Below are 21,571 nucleotides of genomic sequence, written 5' to 3' on the forward strand. Positions count from 1 at the left end.
TCCTGTCTGAACAATGGGGTGGTGTCTGGGGCTGCGGGGAGCTGGGAACTGGGCTGGAGGAGAGAGGCTGCCCCGTCCCACTCCACCCCTGGGATGACCTCCTCCGGGGGGCAGCAGGGTGCACACTCGAGGAAGATGACGGTGTTGTCCAAGGTCCACCTGGGGCCTTGCTGGTGCAGAGGCTCTGCCACGCCTGCCTGTGGCCTCCCGACCCACAGGGTGGGCCCGGAGGTCAACGGGCCAGTGCTCCTGGCTCAAGGGCCCAGCAGGTAGGGTGCAGCTGGTCTGTCTGCAGCTGAAGTGCCAACCGCGGGGTCAGGGGCTGTCCTAGCCCAGAGAGCAGTGGGCATGTCACAGGGCCGTGGGAGGCTGAGCAGTGGCTTCAGAGATCCCAGGTTCCAGTCCCTGAACCTGAACACGTGATCTTACTTGGGAAAAGGTCAAGTGTTTACGAGAAGGGTCTTGAGACAGCGGGTCTCCTATACCATCTGGACGGGTCCAACGCCATTGCAAGGGTCCTTCCACGAGGGAGGTAGAAGGACTTGAGACACAGGAGAGGGGAGGGTGGTGGGACTGGGGCAGACTGTGGATCCCTGAACGTGACAGACGTCCAGGGCCACCGGAAGCTGGAGAGCCTGAGAGGCAGCAAGGCCCTGCCTCCAGACTGTGGGAGAATTGGGTTCTGCTGCTTTAAGCCACCCAGCCTGTGGTGATTGTCACAGCAGCCACAGGGGACTAATGTGACCCTTACAAAAGTTGAGACACCTGCTCCCCTGCCTGCCCGTCCCTTCCTGGCTGGAGCCAAATCAGGGCTCCTGGGGCTATGTAAGGACACTGGAGGTCACTGTGTCAGTGGCTGCTGTCACAGACTCAATGGCTCATCCTTCAGACAAGTTCTGCAGGTCAGCACTGTGACTCAGGTCCAGCTAGATCAAGGTTTCAGAAGGCTGAGTCCCACATGGAGGCTCTCAGGAAGAGTCCCTTTCCCTACCTTCTCTATATGCCAGAGGCCCGGAAGAGAGGAGGTGGAACTTCCTGGGAGCAGGAACCTGGGGGGTTCAAAGTTCGCGAGCTCCAGGGGAGCCTCTATGTGTCTTGCATACAAAATATCAGGGGATGTCAAAACCAAAACAAACACACCTGTAATTAAGATAAATGACATTTAACTGCAATTGAAAAAAATCAAAATCAATGCAAAAAAATTCATGATAGCCCGGCACGGTGGTGCACACCTGCAATCCCAGTGGCTCAGGAGGCTCAGGCAGGAGGATGGCAAATTCAAAGGCAGCCTCAGTCTCAGCGAGGCCCTAAGGCACTTACTGAGACCCTGTCTCAAAAATAGAACATAAAGAGGGTTGAGGATGTTGCTCAATGGTTAAGCCTCCTGGCTTCAATCCCTGGCACAAAAAACAAACAAACAAACACACAAAACCCAAACCAAACCAAAATAAAAAACTCCATGATAACAAATATTAAAGTTTTAAATAAAGACAGTTAAGCCACGGTGCTGTGCTGAGCCAGGTGAGGGAAATCGGTAATACTGATCCTGTCTCCATTTAAAGGTTCAATATTTAGTGCATCGTGGATAAGTCTTGCAGTGATTTCGTATTTTGAAAATACTATTTGTCTGAATACGGATAGTCTTCCGCACCTCCTTGAATTTCCCACCCACTTGGGCGGCCTGGGGCGGCTGCGGGCGGCTGCGGGCAGGATGGCTGGGCAGGAGCCAGGGGGCCCCGCGCTCTCCCTGCACCGCCGCGCGTGCCCGGCAGGGGGCGGCGTGGGACCGCGCGTCCGCAGGGTCTCTGGCTGAGGTCTTGGGACAATGGGCCCAGTCACCTGCTGTGACTCTGGATGCCTGTCCTGCGAACATCGAACAGCGGCTGGTGCCTGCGGCTGGGCCCACAGATGTGGAGCTGAGATCACCACCTCTCCTGGGGGCATGGTGGACAGAGCCTGCACCTGTCCACCTGTCCTCCCCACTGGCCCCCCCAGCCACCTCCCCAGGCAACCACTCGCCCTCCTGGGCATGCCTCAGGACAGCTTCTGTTCAATAAGGAACCCTAGCTGCACCGCATTTATTGAGCACTTCTTGTATGCCAGGCACGGTGCAAAGGCATTGTGAGTTACCTCCCTGGAGCCTCACAATGGCCCCAACTGACTGAGAAGTAAACAGGAAGCAAGGTCACAGGGCTGTGGGGATCCCAGCCAGGTCTGAGGTCCCTGTCCAGGATGGCGGAGCTGTTACAGGAGGACAGGAGGACACCTGAGACTGAAAGGCTGGGTGGAGAGTCCAGGGAGGGGGAGTGCATAAACACCAGGCCAGGGTTCCTCTCAGGCAGTCACTTAGAATGGCCACGTGGGGTCACTGATGGTGGGTGTACCCTGGGCGCCCAGCCATACAGAGGGAGAGGGAGGCCCTGCTGGAGTGGGCCAGCTCTGGCCAGGGATCTTGGTTTTCTCTTTGTGTGTTTTCTACTTTGCTCACTCTCTACTGTAGGCAGAGGACATTAGTTTGCATAATTTAAAAAGAAAAGCATAAAATGGAGGCCTTTTGGAAAAAAGGACTTTTAAAGAAATTAACTGAGAAAACACAGCTAAGATAAACTCTCAGCAAGAAGCCAGTTGAAGGGAGTTTCTGGGATGAGGGATGGGTGTGGGCCTGATTCCTTGCTGGAAGGGCAGGGAGAGTGCCCCTCTGGAGGGGTCCACCCACAGACAAACAGTAATTCCCAACACTGATGTGGGGATGGCCAGGTGCCAGGGACCCTGCACACTTTTAATCTCCACAGTGACTCTGTTAGGTAGGTCTTTCTATTTTAATTATCATTCCTATTTGTCAGATAGGAAAATTGAGACCCCAGCCAGGTAAAGTAAATTGCCTAAGGTCACACAGCACAAAAGAATTCTAGTCTCTGAATTTAACCCAGAGCCCTCCCTGGCACCCTGACACCTGGTCCTCCTCCCCACCCTGGGACGCCAGCTTGGTCTGTATAAAAAGCAGATGTTTCCAAATAGTGAAGATGCACTTTTTAAAAAAAAAAAATTAAATTTGTTCTTATTTGTTATACATGACAATAGACTGCATTTATATACTTTGATATATCTTACATAGATGGGGTATAATTTCTGATTTTTCTGAGGATACCTATTGTAGACACATTGGTCATGCACTCACATGTATACATAAATCAATAATGTCTGTTTCATTCTGCTATCTTTCCTATCCCCACATCCCCTCCCCTCCCTTCACTTCCCTCTACCTAATCTAAGGTAACACTATTCTTCCCTAGTGCCCCCCTTCCCCTGCTGCCTTATTGTGAATTACCATCCGCATATCAGGGAAAACATTTGGCCTTTGGAGAAGTGCAAATCAAAACCACACATCTCACTCCAGTCAGAATGGCAGTTATCAAGAATACAGGTGAGGATGTGGGGGAAAAGGCACACTTGTACACTGCGGGTGGGACTGCAAATTGGTGCAACTGCTCTGGAAAGCAGTATGGAGATTCCTCAGAAAACTTTTGAATGGAACCACCATTTGACCCAGCTATCCCACTCCTCAGTCTATGCCTAAAGGACTTAAAATCATCACACTACAGTGACACAGTCACATCAATGTTCCTAGCAGCTCAATTCACAGTAGCTAGACTATGAAACCAACCTAGATGCCCTTCAACAGATGAATGGAGGAAGAAACTGTGGTATATATACCCAATGGAATGTCACTCAACTTTAAAGAAGAGTGAAATTATGGCATTTGCCAGTAAATGGATGGAGCTAGAGACTATCATGGTAAGAGAAATAAGTCATTCCCCCCAAATCAGATTCACTCTTGACAGATCAGAACTTTTGAGGGCCACAGAGGGTGTGTTGTCCTTCAAAGGATGGTTCAGGGTCACAGACCCTCCTTCAGCTGTGATCTCTGACGGGGAGAGGCTGAGAGCTGCTAGGACATGGGTCCTGAGTCAGCCCTGAGGGGGTCTGCCCACAGTTCTTGGGGTGAGGTGCTGGCAGGGCCATCCACCTGCCCACCTCTCAGCTCCCTGCTGCTGCATTGTCTCCCCCTCCCTCTGCCCCAGTCCCTCTCCCCTGGCCAAGTTCTCATCTTAGCTGTGTCCCTCTCAAGGGTGATTCCTGAGCAGGGTCTCTTCACACCTCTCCCAGCCAAGTACGCCTCTGAGCACGCAGCGCGCGCTGGTGCAGAGGGCCAGGGTGTGGAAGATCCACTGTCTTGGGGAAGGGACAAGGGCCTGTGGTTTCTGCTGCAAACGGGGAAGCAGGAGGGGGTGATTCAGGCAGGAGAGGTGGTCAGGCTTCTGGTGCTTTCTCCAGGGTTCCCGTCTGTCCCCAAGGCATGGCCAAACTTGGCTTTGGGGCTTCGGTTGCAGGTGGAGAGAGAGCCTGTAGCCCTCTGCTGTGAGAAGCCCGTGCGTGACCTCAGGCAGCAGAGCACCTGGGGCCAGGAACCTCGAGGTCCTCCCTGTGGGCCAGGAGGTCAGAGGCAGGAGAATAGGGCCCTTGATGAGGGGGGAGGGGGAGGATGCTGGGGGATGGGGGATGGAGGCCCATAGGCCCTCGCCTGGCGCCCTCCTCCTTGTGCGGGGCTCTGCGAGGCAGACAGACTGGGGAGGAGGCGCGGGTGGAGAAGGATGGATGGCAGGGGCCTGCGGGTGGGCGACAGTGATGGCTGGGTTTTCTGTGGGTGTCTGGCTGGTGACCTTTTGGAGGATGGATTCAGAAGTGACTGCTATTTGTTGAGGCCCAGTTCATAGACGTAGGAGGGGGTTGCCTCCTCCACGTTAAATGTCAGGCCCCTACTGTCTCTGGAAGAGGGAAGTCCATCCTGGCAGGATGCAGGCAGATAATGCTCAACAGGCTCCTGACCAAATGTGTCCTTAGAAAATGCACCTGTCACCTGGCCTGTCGGGGTGGTGAAGAGACGTGTGTGCCCACATGCTTGCTCTTGCCTTCCCCGAAGTCGCAAGTTCCTCCCTCAGGGCTTTGTGGTGCGGAGTGGAAACTCAAATTTGCTTGCCACCCCCGCTTTGTATTTTTGAAAGGGGGGTACTTTGGCTGGGGTCTGGCTGAGACAGTGGCAGAGCCACTAAGAGGGAGGGCTTCCCAGAATTGCTGGCTCACAGCCCAGCCCTCTGGATGGACAGCAAGGCCTCTGGTGCTGAGACCCCAACTTCTCCAAGGTCCACTTTGCTGATCTCCTGGCCTCTGCCCTCGAGACCCTTAGGTCTTGGTGCAAATCAAGGCCCAGGGGCCAGAGCCACAGCACCAGAGTCTGAAGCAGGCTCACCCACCTTGCTGGTGGTCTGGGGCAGCCCCTTGAGCCTCTGCATCCTCCCCAGTGGGTTGGGACAGGGAGAATGCTTGCTTGAAGTCCAGGAAGGGTCAGGCAAAGCATATTGAGCCATGGCTGGTATGCAGGAAGTGCTTAATCAGTGCTTGCCCTTGCTCTTGTCTCTGTAGTGACTGAGCAGTGCCAACTGACTCTGGGCCTCCCTGGAAGGTGCGCTTGGTAACAGGAACCCCTGGGCTGGGAGGGGATTTCTCGTCAGCCAGTGGGGTGGGGCGGGTCCCTCTGGGGGTGGAGAAGGTGAGGAGTGAGCATCCAAGAGCTGCAGGGAGATCTGGACTTTCTACCTGTCTTGCAGGATGCTGGCTGGACTGGGCCTGTGGTCTCAGGGTTGATGTGGGGACATCTGGCACCAGCTAAGAAAACCCACCCTGTCACCTTAGTGGGTCAGTCCAGCATCTTTTGAAGGGATCTATGGCACCTATTTTATGGGTCAGCAAACAGACTCAGAACTGTCCAAGATTCATGGCTGGTGACTGGGGACAGGGTCTAGAATCAGGTCTAACTGCCCCAGGCTTCTTACAAATCAGACTCAGCTGCCCTTCTGGGGACAATGACTTCCCAGGAGGCACCTGGCTTGATTTCAGTGACAGAATTAGCTCTGCACTGCCCCCACCCCCATCCCCATCCCAGCCTGGTCTTCTCAGACCAGTCCAGTCCAAGTAAGTGGCCAGGCCAGCCTGCATGGACCACCTCCACCACCCTCCTCTATCCTGTTGCCTGGAACAGAGTAAGTGACCACACAGAATGCTTGTGACTGGGACAAATGCAGAACTGGGCAGTGGTGTCACCTGGGCTTGTCCTGGGCAGATGGTTGGCCCCTTCTTGATAGGCAGTGCTGGTATGAGGAGCGGGGACAGGGGGCAGCTCTCCCTCGGCCTGCCAGGGTAGGGTAGGGAGTGGCTCATCCCTCCTGGCACTCAAGGAGGATGCAGAGAGGATCTGTTGCCCAGAGGTAGCTCACCACCAGGGGGGCGGGTGGTGCCGCCCAGGCTGGCTGGGACTGAACCTTGTGCTTTGTGGGATGGCTGCTCCCAGGCAGGCCCAGGCTCCCCTCTCTGGGGCTCACCCAGAGGCCCACCAGGACCCCGCCCTGCCTCTCTCCCACTCTTGTGTATTTCTTTTCTTCTTCTCTTTCTCCCTCCCTCCTACCTTCTCATTCCCCTCCCTCTCTCCTCCCCCACCTGGGGTGGGGATGGAGGTGCTTGTGCCCTCTCTGGGGCCTGACCTTTTCCGTTCTGGAGGAAGGAACAGGGATGAGGAGCTCACCTAGACCCAGCAGCCTGCTGTTGGCTGAGCGGACGCTGCAGGACACATTCACAGGGCGGGCGGGCGGCCTGGCGGCTGGAGAAGAGGAGAGCTTGACGGGCCACCAGGGCTTGGTACTTTGTCAACCTTCCCTGGGGTCCCTCCAAGGCATCTGGGAGCCTGTGGAGGGGAGGAGGGTGGGAGGGTTAGGGACAGCAACTTCCCCAAGGAGTCAGTAATACAACAGTGACCCAGATTCCTTCCCAAACACTAGAGAAATGTTTGTTTTCTGCAAGTTGTTGTTTTTTTTTTCCTTCCCCCCCCCCCCGATTCTAACCCTGAGAACAGGGCTGGGGATGAAGTGCAGTGTTAGAGCCTCACTTGGCATGAGAGAGGGTGTGTTCCATCCCCAGCCCAGGGCGGCGAGTGGGTTATCCAACCCTGGAAATACTTTAGGTCTGGGTCAGTAGCTCTTCTGTCCTTGTGGCCTCCATATCCTCAGGTGGTTTGGACCCTCTGCCCCCTGTGCTGGGTGAGGTCAGCTGCTTCATGCCCTTTTGGGACCCAGGAGCTTGGTCCCAGATGCCATTTCCATTTGCACAGAAAAGCAGTGGTAAGAAGGCTTTGAGATCCACTTCTGAATAATTCCCCATGGCATGGAGATGGGGGTCTGGATGACACCTCGCGGCATGAGGTCTGGCGTGGAGATGCAGGTACTGGACCGACAGATTCACCTTCTGGGCATCTGAAAGTCAAGCTGTGGGTCATTTAAGGGTTTGCAGGAAATTAAACATATCCAGTGGATTCGTGCATTTACTATTTACTAAAACTGAAGTAACACAGGGAAGTGCACATAGACACACACAGCCAAACGTGCGTCCACAGGCAGAACACACCTGTGCCACGGCACTCAGACCAAAGAGCAGAAGGTGATGAGCAGCCCCCAGGCCCCTCCCTGCACCACCCACATGACTCCCATCCTGACCCCTGTCACCACCATTAATGTGTCTCTTTGCACTTCACATAAACAGAATCCCTCAGTGGGTTCTCTTTCCTGTTGGTGTTTGGCCCAACGATCTGCGGATTGATTTCTGTCTTCGATTCCACCACAGCAGGTTTCCTGAGTCTCAGAGCAATTATCATGAGCAGGTCCTTTGGGTGCTGCTGGCTGACGGCAGGAATGACCAGGTGCCCAGGTGGCCACAAGTGAGAGTGAGAGCCAGTGTGGCTGACTGGGGTGTGAGAGCCTGTCTCGGCCCTCCATGGTGTTCCACTTGACTTGTGCAGTGGGTAACATGTATTCTCTTATACGTGTAAGAAGTGGGGAAGACTATGTATGAGAAATAGAAAGTCCTGTGGCCCATTTTCAGAACATAGTGTTTAGCATCTAAATGTAAAATGACTTGGGATGTAAGACAGGCAGCTGGAGGGAAGAGCAGGGTGGAAAGTTACAGGCAGTTAATACCAGAGTGTAAAGATTCACAGCCCCTCGACAGGAGGTGGGAAGGAAGCCCCCCCCCCCCACCTGACCAACAGAGCTAAACTCTGCCAAAAGGCACTAAATCCAAGGGGACTTTCTTGCCACAGGAAAACAAAGGGAGGTGGGGACAGCTAAAGATCTATTTTTTTAAATAACCCAATAGGAGACAGTAAAACCCAGGTGACATTTGGGAAGACTGTGCACCCCAGAGTGCTCAGCCAACAGGGAACTGGGGGAGGGAACTTGCACTCTAGGAAGAAAACACTGGTTGTGGCCAATCTGTGTGTCCCTGACCAACAGGCACCTGATCTTGCAAGACTGCCACTAAAGCCTGGCTTTCCCTGTGCCTGTGTCCCAGTCCATTCTTAAGATCTGGACACAGGTGCGTGTGTTTCTCACAAGCCGGGGGCTCGGCTAGGATCTCTGTGTCTGTGTGGGGTGGAACTTTGGGTGGACTGCGCTAAATAAAACCTTGCTTTTAGTTTAGACACATTTAAGCAAAGCGAACCTAAAGCTGTTTTTCCAACTTGCTTGAATGTCCTGTCCCCTCAGAGGCCATGGAAAGACCTGAGACGGCCCAAAGGGGGGCAGTTGAGGACACAGGGAGCGCTGGGAGTTCATGCACATGAACTTCTCAGGAAGGGGGACTGGGCACATGGAGGGCTTGGGGTGTGTGAGAAACCTCCAGTAAGGGGGATGGAGTACCTGGGGGGACTCAGTTACAGAATCTACCAAAACGGAGGTGGGCCCACGGACAGGGAAGGAAGATGGAAAGATCCCCATGGGCACAAGGCTTCTTTTCCTGAAGACCCATTTCCTGAGAAACCTGTGGTTTCCCACATTCTTTAAATATCTGGACTGACTCTAGTCTGATGCCAAAGTCCACTCTGATGGGATACAGGTGTTCCATCGGCTCCTTTACTAGACTCCTTATGGAGGGGACTTTTTTTTTTTTTAAGCTTTGGTCTTTTCCTCAGCTCCATGTTATTCTGGTGAACTCATCTTTGGTCCCACACACCTAAAGTGAGATGGTTTGTTCTGATTAGTCCTGTTTTTGTCCAACTGGAGTTTCTAGTCCTTTGTTCTTCTTTAGGCTGTTTTTATTCAGAGGCCAGTTATTCAAGGGTTAACTCTGAATACACTAGGAAAGTGTAGAGGCCTAGGCAGCGACAGTCAAGAGTGTGATGGTGGGAGTGAGTCTGTCCCCACGGAGGAGGAGAGGCCCCTGAGCCTGTGAGTCCAGTGACCACCACCAAGACTGACGGACTCTATTCCTAACGTTCCCAACTGCACGGGTGCTTTTCATGTCCGGGTCGTACTGTTAAAAAAAGCCGATATTTTGGCCCTTGCCCTCCAAGGTCTATTTTAGTTTCTAAAGCATCATTTTACATGGGTAAGAATAATGTCTTTGAAATGAATCACCTCCATGTTTTCCTAGGTGGTCAGCCAAACACTAGTTTCTCTAAAATATTTGAAGTGAAATGTCCATTGGCTTTGAAGGATTTTTCTTTGTCAAGAATAACTGAGTTAAAGTGTTAACGATAGATTTATCTGATACCTTAGTGTTCATGGGTAACCTAAGTTAAAAGTGGGTATATTAGATTTAAACATTTATGAATGTGTTTGTTAGAGGAGACATCTAATTAATTTGCAAAGTTAAAATACTAAAACATCAACTGCTAAATTTAAATTTAAGTACCCTTGGCTTCTTAAATTTTATAAGGTAATATATGCTTGGGTCTATTAAGCGTTTGTTTTTTTTTAATATTTATTTTTTAGTTGTAGTTGGACACAATACCTTTATTTTATTTATTGATTTTTATGTGGTGCTGAGGATCGAACCCAGGGCCTCACACAGGCTAGGTGAGCACTCTACCGCTGAGCCACAACCCCAGCCCCTTAAGTGTTTCTTTTTTTTAAAAAAATTAATTATTTATTTATTCTAATTTGTTATACATGATGGTAGAATGCAATTCATTTCATATTACACATATAGAGCACAATTTTTCAAGTCACTGATTGTCCACAAAATATTTTCAACCATTTGTGTACATGTACATATACATGATGTACATTCCACCATCATTCCTACCTCTTGGCCTCCTCCCTTCCCCTCCCTCCTGTTTGCCCTATCTAAAGTTCCTCCATTCCTCCCATGTCCCCTGCCCACCCCCCCCCCCATTTTGAGTCAGCATCCTCATATCAAAGAAAACATTCAGCCTTTGTTTTTTGGGGATTGGCTTACTTCACTTAGCATTATATTCTCCAACTCCATGCATTTACCTGCAAATGCTATGATTTTATTCTCTTTTAATGCTGAGTAATGTTGTGTATATATACCAAAGTTTCCTTATCCATTCATCTACTGAAGGGCATTAAGTGTTTTTTTTTTTTTTTTAAGTTGGAAAACCAGCTTTAGGTTTGCTTTGCTTCTGGGTCTAAACTAAAAGCAAGGTTACTAAGAGTTAAAATTCTAACAAGTATAATTCCACACATAAGGAATAAAAAATTTTCAGCTAACTTTTTATTAAAGTCCTATAAAACAGTATATATTATTACATCTTACTAAAAAGGAGAAATTTGTCTAAATTCAGAAATTTCATGACAATTGTTTCAGAATATGAATTTAAGAAAGAGTCTGAAACCAAATAAAAGGATACAAGAAAGTTTTTAGTGTGGAAATATGTTTTAGAACATAAAAATGGAAGGAAAAAGAAATGTTTCTGGATAAGAAAGCATTTTTTATGATAAAGTAATATCCTTGTGATAAAGTTCAAAGTGAAAGAGAGGACAAAACTAAGATGTAAACAAGTTATAGAATGTCCAGGTAAGTTATGGAAAGGTCATGGAAGGTAAATCTCAAAAAGTTTGTGTGTGTAATTACATTGGCTATAATATGAGCAGTCAGTCAAAATTATTTAATTTTTTTAAGGTAGAATTTTAATGTGCTGATAGGAAACAAAATCTAAAACATTGATCTGTTCTTATCTATCAAAATAACTTCTTGTGTCTGTTAAGTTTTATTATTAAGGGAAACTAAGTATTAAAGGAATTAGGGTTTGTATCTATTTTAAGGTCTTTTAAATAATTACTTTGTAACTGGTGAAATAAACCAGTTATTTTAGGTTATTACAATGTAGTTGATACTCTAAGTGTATTTGACTAGAGATATGTATACATCTGAAATTAAATATGTGTGAGGCTTATCTAATGATTTCATAAACATTTGTAAAATGAAAGCTTTTTCTGGTTTACAGGCAAAATAACTCATAAGTGCTCCCCTTAATGCATTATATCTGACATAAAAGGGCCACACTGCCATTTGAAGACCTGGCTCGTATCTGTTTGCTTTGATGCAGCCTATTTTTGATCATTAACACTATTTCCTAAATGTATAGAGATTTAAGGCTAACTTAGGAGAGCACTTGACCAAGCCAGTGCTTCTCCAAACTAAAACTGTATTAATAGTCTCCTTCAGATGTATGTCATTTCATGTCTGTAACTGGATAAAGGTAACCTATTGTCAACAAGTTATATATAGAATTTTGTGCTACTCTTTACACTGGTATGGAAATTTATATATATTTTTGAGACATAATAAGAAGAGCCTGGTTTGTATAGAGGTCGACAATGTGAAACATGGAAACATTCCCCGCCATTTTCACAAAAAGAAAGTAAAAAAAGCTCTCTTAGCTTTTGTTTGATTCATGTTTCAGACATAATGTTGTATTATGTTAACTGATATTCGTATAGGCTCAGGAAAAATATATGAGAACTTTGTAAAATGATATTTAAGAAAGAGGCAAAGATCAACTTCAGAAATGAAACACTTTACCTAAGATTAGGCAAAGGCCCTACCTCACCTGAGATAAGGCTCTGCCTCTCCCCATACTTCATGTTAGGATGGCTCCAAAGTAGGCTAGACTTAATAAAGTCATTTAAAGTTATGTTCAAGAGATAATTTATGTTGCAAAGTTTACTGGGATCTCAAAAATAAAAGGGGTCTAATACAAATCATAAAACTTAAGAAAAGGATTGTATAAATTGTAAAAGGAGTTTCAAGGTTGTAAACAGTTTTAAAAGAAAGTAAAATTTGTAAAGGATTTCACATGTGATTGACTTGATAAATTTATGAGTCTTTGGGGAGGCAAAATAAATACCAAGGATATATTAGTGTTATTATAGAAATAATATTTCTTGGTTCATAGCTAGTATACAAACTGGATATGGTTTTGCTCTTGTTAATTTCATTTTGTATTTTCCTTATAGAACTCTATAACTGTTGCCTGTTAGTGTTTTATGGAGGTATTGCTTCTAATACAACTTGAGTTAATTTGAGATAATAAGCCATCACCTACAGGATTGACAGAATATAAAGCTGACTTCCAGTACTAATACTGACCCCAATTAAATGGTGGGGATGATTATAAAATGACAGACATGAAAGTTACTGGTGAAACTGGCCTGCTGGATATTTAAAACCAATATTTGGAAATCAAAGGCAAGAAAATAAAAGGGCCAACAAAAGAGCAGTATTTTGGCCCTTGCCCTCCAGGGTCAGCCAGGATCCAGAGAATTATAGGGCCTCTCTAAGGGTTCTGCCATTCCAGCAACTCACTCGACCTGCCAATCAGGGGAACCAAGAGGACCCTAGAAAACAGGAAGCCAAGCAGTGTACAATCTGCAAAGAGGAGGATCACTGGAGAGGGAAATGTTCCTGATGCTTCCAAGGGAAGCTACAAGTGGTCAGCAAGACTCTGACCCATCCTGGCAGATGGCATGACTGTCAGAGGAAGCCAAGATGTTTCTCATAAATTCCCAAGAGTGATCCCTGACAAATTTCAACTGATTCTTAACAACAGATAGAAAAAAAAAAGTCACTTTTGACCAAATTGAACTTAAACACCTGGCAGAAGAGTAAAACCAAAACACACCCGAAAGTGGACATTTAAAAGAAAAGACAATGGTTCTATAATGTAACTAGAGATGGACATTTGTGTCAGCCCTCCCAAAAGTAAGTAAAACTGAGAGGTTATAAAGGAAGGTTTCTTTTTCTTTGTTGTTGTTATGCCTGATAAATATCACAAAAGCTCTGTCGGAGGCATAAGTTTGTTCTGAGTCAACCTGAGACCAACAAATCTACTATGTAGGCAGCCTTAATCTGTGTTACGGAGTTTTTCTTGCCCGTATGATTATCTAGTCCTGATATTTACTATGAGCTGATATCTGGGCTTCCTTACTTGGGAAAATGATTTAGAATCCCCTATCATGGCCAATTTCTAAGAAAATATATTCTGGCCATATCCTCCCCTTTATCAACTCTCAGGTTAAAGAGACTCCTTGCGCAGACTCCCCCTCTGGAGGTCACAATTCATCACCTCCAGCCTGGCGACTTAGTTTTAATCAAGACCTGGAAAGAAGACAAGCTTCAACGGAGCTGAGAAGGAGCTTCCCAAGTGCTCTTGACTGGGACAGCGATCCAGACTGCTCATAAGGGGAGAACTCATTACCAGGGGCAATTCCCACCTCAAAAACTTAATATGGCTAGGATAGGTATGGCAATATGAAGGGGTACAGGAACAAAAGTGAAGGTCTCATTAAAAAAAAAGAAAAAGAAAAATAGAAAGCCTGGGGGTGCATTTTCAGAACACAGTGTTTATCCTGAAATGTAAAATGACTTGGGATGTAAGAAAGGCAGCTGGAGGGAAGAGCAAGAATGAAAGCTACAAGCAGGTAACACGGAGTGTAAAGATTCACAGCCCCTTAAAAGACAGGTGGTGAGAAGGAAAGGACCTGACCAACAGAGTTAAACTGTGTAGGTGCCAAAAGGCATTCAATCCAAGGGGACATTCCCGCAGCAAGAGAATAAAGAGAGGTGTATTTGTTTAAAAAAAAAAAAAAAACCCAACAGGAGTCAATAAAACATAGGTGACATTCAGGAAAACTGCTCCCCTGAGTACTCAGCCATAGTACCTGAGGTAGGGTGCCTTATAAAGAAAAGAGGTTTATTTAGCTCACAGTTTCAGGGGCTGAAAGGCCCCATTTGTTTAGCCTCTGGAGATGCTCCCTTGGCTGCGTCACAGCATGGCAAATGACATCTTGGTGGGAGGCCACAAGAAGCAGGGGCTGCCAGATGAGTGGGGGCCAGGCTCCCTCTTTTGTAAGAGGACTGTCCTCCGATAACCTGATCCCTTGCCCTTGTAGGCTCCCCCTACTCCCCATGCCCACTGCGAAGCCCTTTAGGGGTTACCGACTCAGTGGAAGAGGAGTCAGGCCTCAGGTGGGACCTCTGCGGGCCTGCAGACCTGTGCGCACCTGAGGGGTGGGGCCAAGCAGAGGCAGCCAATGGCTGTCACGGGGCAGGGCTCCAGTGTGCTCAGACATTCTGATTGGCCAAAAGAGACCCCGCCTCTTAAAGTCCCACCACCTGAGGACGCTGCGGTTGAGGGAACCAAGCTTTTGACCTGTGAACTTTTGGGAGAGACAGCAAAAGCATTCAACCACAGCAGCTGGAGATGGTGCGCACAGCAGAGGTGAAGTGTGCTAACCAAATTTGAAGACAGTTTGATGGGTGGGCCTGGGGGAGAGGAAGCTCCGGCTGAGGGTGGATGCTTGTCAGTGACTCACTTGGGATTACTGGGGACGGGTGGAGGATTTTTCTGTGGGAGGGGGAGATGGCTGCTGGACTAAAAAATAACAAATTTTCATGTGTCAAGTTTAAGGTACTGTTTAGATATCCAAGTGGAGATATCAAAAAAACAGTTGGCAATAAGAGTTTGTTTTATAAATTGTAAATTGGGGTTGATGGCATATTTGTTTTAACTCGAAGAGTACTCAGTAATAATTTAAATGTGAAAATATTTTAAAATTGGGAGATTTTGCATTTGTAAAATCCAAATTGTTCAGCTTTCTTTAAAAAACTGGGGGATCTGGCTCCTGGGTGTCTGCTCCCTGGGGCTGTGATCTTCAGGTGTGGGGGGCACCTGCCTCTTTCTGCAGAACATGGGCCCTGAAGTTTGCCACTTCTGCTTCTCCCTGCAGGATCCTCAACCCTGAATTTACACTCAGTTGCCATTCATGGTTTTGCTCAGGATACTGCTTTCCTCACAGTAGAGAGAGCCTTAATTATTTTTCCACATCTTCGTCTCTACGGAATGTTGTAAACAAAAGCTAGCGCAGGAGCTCCATGTTTCCAAGTAAATGAGCGTTTTCTCACTCTTGGCCTGTTTGATTTATCTGGGGTATCTGAGCCTGCTACTGGCTGCTGATACTACAACACCACAGGCTGGTAAGTTATAAAGAAAAGAGGTTCATTGGGGCTCAGTCGTGGCCCACAGTTGTCACATCTGGTGAAAGCCTTCTTGCAGGCAGAGTCCTGAGGCAGTGAAGGGCATCATAGGGAGAGAGGCAGGGAGCACACATGTGTGTCTATGTGTCCTCTGGTCTCTTTTCCTCTTCTTATAAAGACACCAGGACTCAACTGTGGGCCTCCACCCTTGCCACTTCCTGAAGGACTGAACTCCAAACACTATTGCAGATTAAATGTCCATCACAATGGGGATTAAATTCTACCTCGATGGGACTAACCATCTCAAACCATAGTTAAGTATGGCTCTTGCTGTGTTGGCCAGAATTCAGGATGGCCCAGTACCATCTTGGATTTCTTGGCTTTTATTGGTCTAAGGGTCTAAATGGGCTTCTGTGCTTTGGTATAATTATTTTAAAAAATGGGTAGGAGAATCAGAAAATTGCTGAGACTGGGATAAGAATTGAAGGGCTCCTTCACCAAGGCCCTACAGCCAGGATGCTGTCCACAAGACTGTCCAGGTGGGTGCTCAAGGAAGTAAATCTCATGACTTCCTGTTTAGTTTTGAAAATAAAAACACAGAGTAGCCCTGCTCAAGAATGGGCATCAAAATGGAAATATAGCATTAACTCTCTATCTATGGCAAGGGGCAATTAGGGACTTTGAAAAAATGTCTTTGCTTTCTGAGACGGGACTTCCCTGGTGGTGTGCAAAGCACTGCTAGGCTTTTAAACACTTAACCTTCACACACTTTCAGGAAAGCATTATGTTTGAATGCAAGAGTGCCTGCAGTTTCCTTAGAACGGTGTATTGTGGTGATTCTACTAGAAAGTAAATATCTCGGGAACTATCCTGATCCCATCCCATCTCAGCAGTATGTTCTTCCTTTGAACAAGTGTCCGGCACCTGTGTGCTGGGCATTGTTGTGAAAGCAGGTCAGAAAAGCCAGATGTGACCTCTGGCCTCCTGGAAGGCCGAACTAATGGAGGAGTGAGGTAGTCGTAACAATAGCCATGTGCGGAGGCTGGCAGGCAGAGAAGGCCACTCTCAGGAAGGACCACCAGCTGAGAGCCAGGAGCAAGCTGGAGTTTAGTGGTGCACAGGGGTTTGATTTTACTTTACTTGTGAGATATTAAGTTAGCCTGTTACTGATTCATATGTGCAGGCAGAAGACACAAGACGCCCAGGTCGGAGACAAAGGACTTATTACTCATGGCACAGCATGCAGCATGAGCATGAGCCAGTGTTGGGCCCTTGCCCCTGGGTCCCAGGGGTGACACACTGAGCTTGTGACGCAGTGGAGGAGAGCTGAGTTTGGGGATCACACACTCCACAGCAAGCCGCCTGCTAACCCAAACCTGAGGAAGGGTCTGGGTAAAGGACAGCTGGGGAATTTAATCTTGTATTGACTTTTAGTTTTTCATTGTTGTTGGAATAATTTACTACAAATTTAGGGGTTTAAAACAACACCCACATCACCTGGTAGCTCAGCAATTCTAGATGGGTGATTGTTCTCTGCTTCAGCTCTCACAAGGCCAAGGTCAAGCTGTGGGCAGCCGGAGCTCCTGACTGGAGTCCTGGGCAGAATCCCCTTCTAAGCACATTCATGCCTGGGGCAACTCTGTAGGGCTGGAAGATTGAGGTCCCCCTGTTTTTGCTGGCCGCTGGCCAGGATCCAGTGGTTCAGCTGCAAACGGCCCCTTTCCTTCTCATGCCATCTCTTCTGTCTTCGTCTTCAAAACATCGGCAGCCCATCAGATCCTTGTTGTGCCTCAGTCTCTCTGACATCCATCCTGCCACCAGCCAGAGCAAACTCTCCACTTTGAAGGGCTCACGTGATTGCCCTGGCCCACCTGGAGAGATAAACCAGGGTGCCCCATCTGGAGGTCACAAACACCAGGATTATGGTAGTGGTGTCTCCCCTTAGTCAGCATCATGCGGGACCTGCAGGAGTGCCTGAGGCCGCTGGGGGCTGCTCGCCAGCAGATGTTCCCGGGCGCAGGGTTCAGCACTGTTGGGTTCATGGCTGGCTCTTAGGTTCATGCTCACATCCTGGTTTTGTGCATCCCTGGAGCCACCAAGAGCAGGATTTGAGATCTGCTCTGCTGCAGTGTGATGTTGGGCAAGTCCCTCACCTCACGCAGGCTCTCTCTGCACTTGGATAAGGGCTGCCATGGAGGAGAAAGGCTCTTAGTGCTGTGTCCAGCTGTGGGACGGGCCAGCCAACTGCAGAGACTGGACAGAGGGCACTGGACAGAGGTGGGTGGTGCTATACAAACGAGTTACCTGTGCCTTGAGCCTTCCTGGGCAGAGTGGCCTTCCATGGGTATGAGGAGGACTGGGCAGGGAGGAGACTGGAGTGGGGTTTTTAATGGGGCCATAGAGTGGGGCTAGAGGCAGGGTTCCCACACATGGGTTGAACTTCCCAGTGGTGCCAAAGAAGAGAGCACCCTGGCTTTCTTATTTCCTCCCCAGATGTGGGGTGGAGTGGGAGAGAGAGGGGCCAGGCCTAACCGCAAGGCAGGCACACATCAAACCCTTGGGTCAGACTCGACTATATGGGCACCTGGTAGGGGTCAACAAGGGTGAGCCATTGCTTTACCCAGTCTGCACAGTGGCTTTACCTTTTCCTTTGGGGGACACCAGCTCCGGCCCAGCCCAGCCAAGCAGTCCTTCCCAGGGCTCTGCCAGTCAGGCCTCTAGTGGGGCCAGCCCTGTTCCCTGGCCCTTTTGCTCCTGCATCAGTGAACCCTGTGTATCCTCATAGGAATGTTACAGTCAAACATCTGGAAGCAAGATTTATTTCCTAATTAAAAAGGAGCTTCCTGCACCGGAAATCAATCGATGATGCTCCTGCCCAAGCACGCAGGCCGCGGTTGTTATACTTGTTTCTAATTTCTCGGGGGCACAAGCAGCTCTCTCCCATGCCTGGGATTCTGAGTCTGTGGCTTAGCCAACTGTTGACCTTGGAATTTCATCTCATCGGAATCACGGCGCACCCCGGCGGGACACAGCTCATCATGGCTCCTGGAGTCAAGGTGGCCTCCGCGGAATGCCACTGAGCACAGTGAGGGTGAAGACTGGGATCATGCTGCGCTCCGTTATGAGGTTGGCCAGCAAGGCCCCAGAAACAGGGTGAAGTTTGTTTTCTGATTCACGTGGCTATGGGGAAGCTCATGCTGGGGATCTCTGAAGGAACCCCCAGCTTTCCCCGGAGGCTGGCTGGATCACTTAATAGCCGTGGCTGGGTCAGATCTTAACTGGAAAGCCTGAGGCCAGCGGACCCCAGAGGAGGGTGGTTTCCATCCTCACCAACAACACCAGGCCAGGCATGCCAACTGTCACTCTGTCACCAGCCTCTCATTGTATCTTCATGTTCCCCCATACCGGCCTTTCCTGCCAGGGATGGAACTAACGTCTTTTGTACACGTTTTCTGAGGCATCTGCTCTCTGCTAAGCCCTTTTCTATCCCAATCCTCATAATCCGAATGCCATCCTGGAGACTGAGTGTTGTCTGTTTCCCAGCCCAGGAGGGCAGACATCAGAGAAGTCCAGCCAGCTGCCCGCAGCGGCACAGTGTGCAGGGGCCCGCGCAGGTGCGGCCACCTGGCTCCTGAGCTCTGAGCGCTGCCCCTCTGTGCGGTGCCTCTTTGCAGGGAACTTTTCTAGTCTCGGCAGCCCTCTGAAAACAGGTTTTAAGGGGTCCTTTGGGCCTAAAGAGTCTGTGAATTATTTTCCTGGCTGTGCCCCTAAACTTAAAGGGAGGAGCATCTGGGAAGCTGATTGGCTTCTGTGACGTCAGGATGAGGCCGCTGGTGGGAGTCTCAGGTCCTCTCCTGCTGCAGGGCGGGGGGCGGGGGGCGCACCCCAGAACTCTTCAGCACTCTTCAGAAATTCCTGGAAATGCTCTCCTGAAAATCACAGTGGTGGGGGGTTGAGATTCGGAACCAGCGGGTACTTGTGACCTATAGAAGCAAAATCAATTGCCCCAAATCTTAGTTGCTGAAAATGACACCACTTATCACCCAGCTTCTGCGGTGCAGGAGTCCAGGTGTGGTTGAGTGGGGTCCCCTGGGCCAAGGTCTTCCCCAGGCAGGGGGATGTCAAGATTTGCCTGGAAGGGTCAGCCTCCGGCCTCCTTCGCGGTTGTCGGCAGGATGTTGTTACTGGTGGGCTGTTGGCCTGAGCCTTAGGTCCTCTTAGACCAGTGGACCTCACTAACGCCCCTGGGGCACTCAACCTGGTGAGTGGTTTCACCAGAAAGAGTCAGCGAGAGGGCCAGCAGGTGGGGAAGACCAGGAGGAAGAAGGGGAGGAGGGGTGAGGGGTGAGGGGCCAGGGGAGGAGGGTGGGACAGGGGAAGGAGGGGCTGTTAGAGGCAAGGAAGGGGGAGGCTGGGGCAAGCAGCTTTGCCAGATGTGCGTGGAAGACCCTTCCTTTTCCTACTCCCCAAAGCAGCAAGAAAGCATGTGGCCCTTGGGGCTGGTGGCACCCATCTGCAGCCACGAGGAAATTAGCCTTGGGAGAAACTGACACGGAGACAGCTAAGGAAGGACTAGCCCTGGCGCTTGGCCCACCTCCGGACCTCACTTAGGAAGACATCTCCTTCCTGTTAACCGTGAGCGTGTTCCTTGTCGTTGAAAGCAGTCACATAGATCAACCTGAAGAAATCAAAGCAGAAAGATCCTGGTCCTGTCGCTGCTGTTGGGGTCCCTGCAGGAGCTGGGCCTGGAGCCTCACCCATTGTTGAGCTCTCCAGTTACATAAATCAACATGTCCCTTTTGTGCTTGGGATGGCTTACTTTTTCTTTTCCAACCAAGAGAGTCCTTCTGTAAGTTCATGACTCTGGGCAGATCCCAAAGAGTCATCCTTACAGTATTTTCTGTGATAGGGACATTTTATTTTCAAAATCTCTTTATCAGTTCCAAACTCCAAAATGGACCCCAAACCCTGAGATCATCTTTAGTTTAATGCTAATGTTCATTGGGTGACAACACAAACTGATCTGTGGCTCCTTACGGTCTTTATTCCAGTTAGTGTGGATACTCATAAGTTCTATTCTAAAAAAATTAATGGGTTTAATTTTGTGGGGCTGCCTAGGCTTGCTGGAGGGGTTATGTAACACACAGTGCCTGCTCGATCTAAAATGCATGGAGCTCTAAATTCCCAGTCTGGTCCCAGGCATTGGCCACTTGAAGCCTGGAGTTCTTGGGGACTGGCCATGGGGACATTTGTCCTGGGCTCTGTTTCAGAGGGCTAGACCAAGAGTCTTGTTTCCCAACTTTTTCTTCCATCATGTCATTTCTTCTAACTTGAACAAAGGAGTTCCTAATTCATCTTGGACTGAAGTGTACTTGTGGCAGAATCCGCTCTGAGTCCGGGACCCAGTTGTTTTGCATCATTTCGGAGATGGTTCATTTAGACCGAGGCCTGCCTGGTGGTTCGGGACTGTGATGAATGTTGGGATCGTGAACAGAGGTTCACCAGCCGTGTCTTGACCTTGGAAATGCTGTGGTATTTTACGGTGTGTGGTGACATTTATGGGCCCATTTGGACATCCACAAAGAGGTTGATTTCCATAGATTAAATGTCAAGTTAGAAAGCGTCCGGGGTAATTGAATCCTTGAGCGTTGTCCACTCGATTCTCAGCTGGGCCATTGACTGGTTGTTTGGGTGCCATTAGGAGCCCAGGAGTGCAGGGAAAATTGCTTAATGCAGAGAGGTCAGCCTGGGAGCCCAGGGGGAGGGGAGCCTGGGTAGGATCAGGGATGGCAGTGAAATCTGCTCCCTTCAAAAAAGTGGCCTCATTTTATTTCTTTAAATAAAAGCACATATGTGGTTGGTGGGTGATTAAATGAAAATAAAAACCCCACCAACCAGGTTTCCCAGATGTTGGCGGGCTGTTGGTCTGTGTATGGACAGGAGTGAAACGGTGAAAAAGAATCCATGGTTGTGTAGGTGGAAGGGTTTACGAGACCTTGAGCCTGTGTCCATGGAGTTGGAGTGAGCGCCATTCACCATCAAGGGCAGCAAGAAGAGCCTCAGAGAACCTCCTGGGTGCTGAGTTGTATGTGTGCACTGACTGTTCAGGTGCAGGGGGGTCTTCAGTCCCTTGAGGCTGTGTTCATAGGAGGCCCTGAAAGCCAGGAGGCTGTAAGTGGGCCCACCC

Source organism: Urocitellus parryii, chromosome 6 (assembly GCF_045843805.1).
Source record: "Urocitellus parryii isolate mUroPar1 chromosome 6, mUroPar1.hap1, whole genome shotgun sequence".
In the NCBI taxonomy this organism is placed as follows: domain Eukaryota; kingdom Metazoa; phylum Chordata; class Mammalia; order Rodentia; family Sciuridae; genus Urocitellus; species Urocitellus parryii.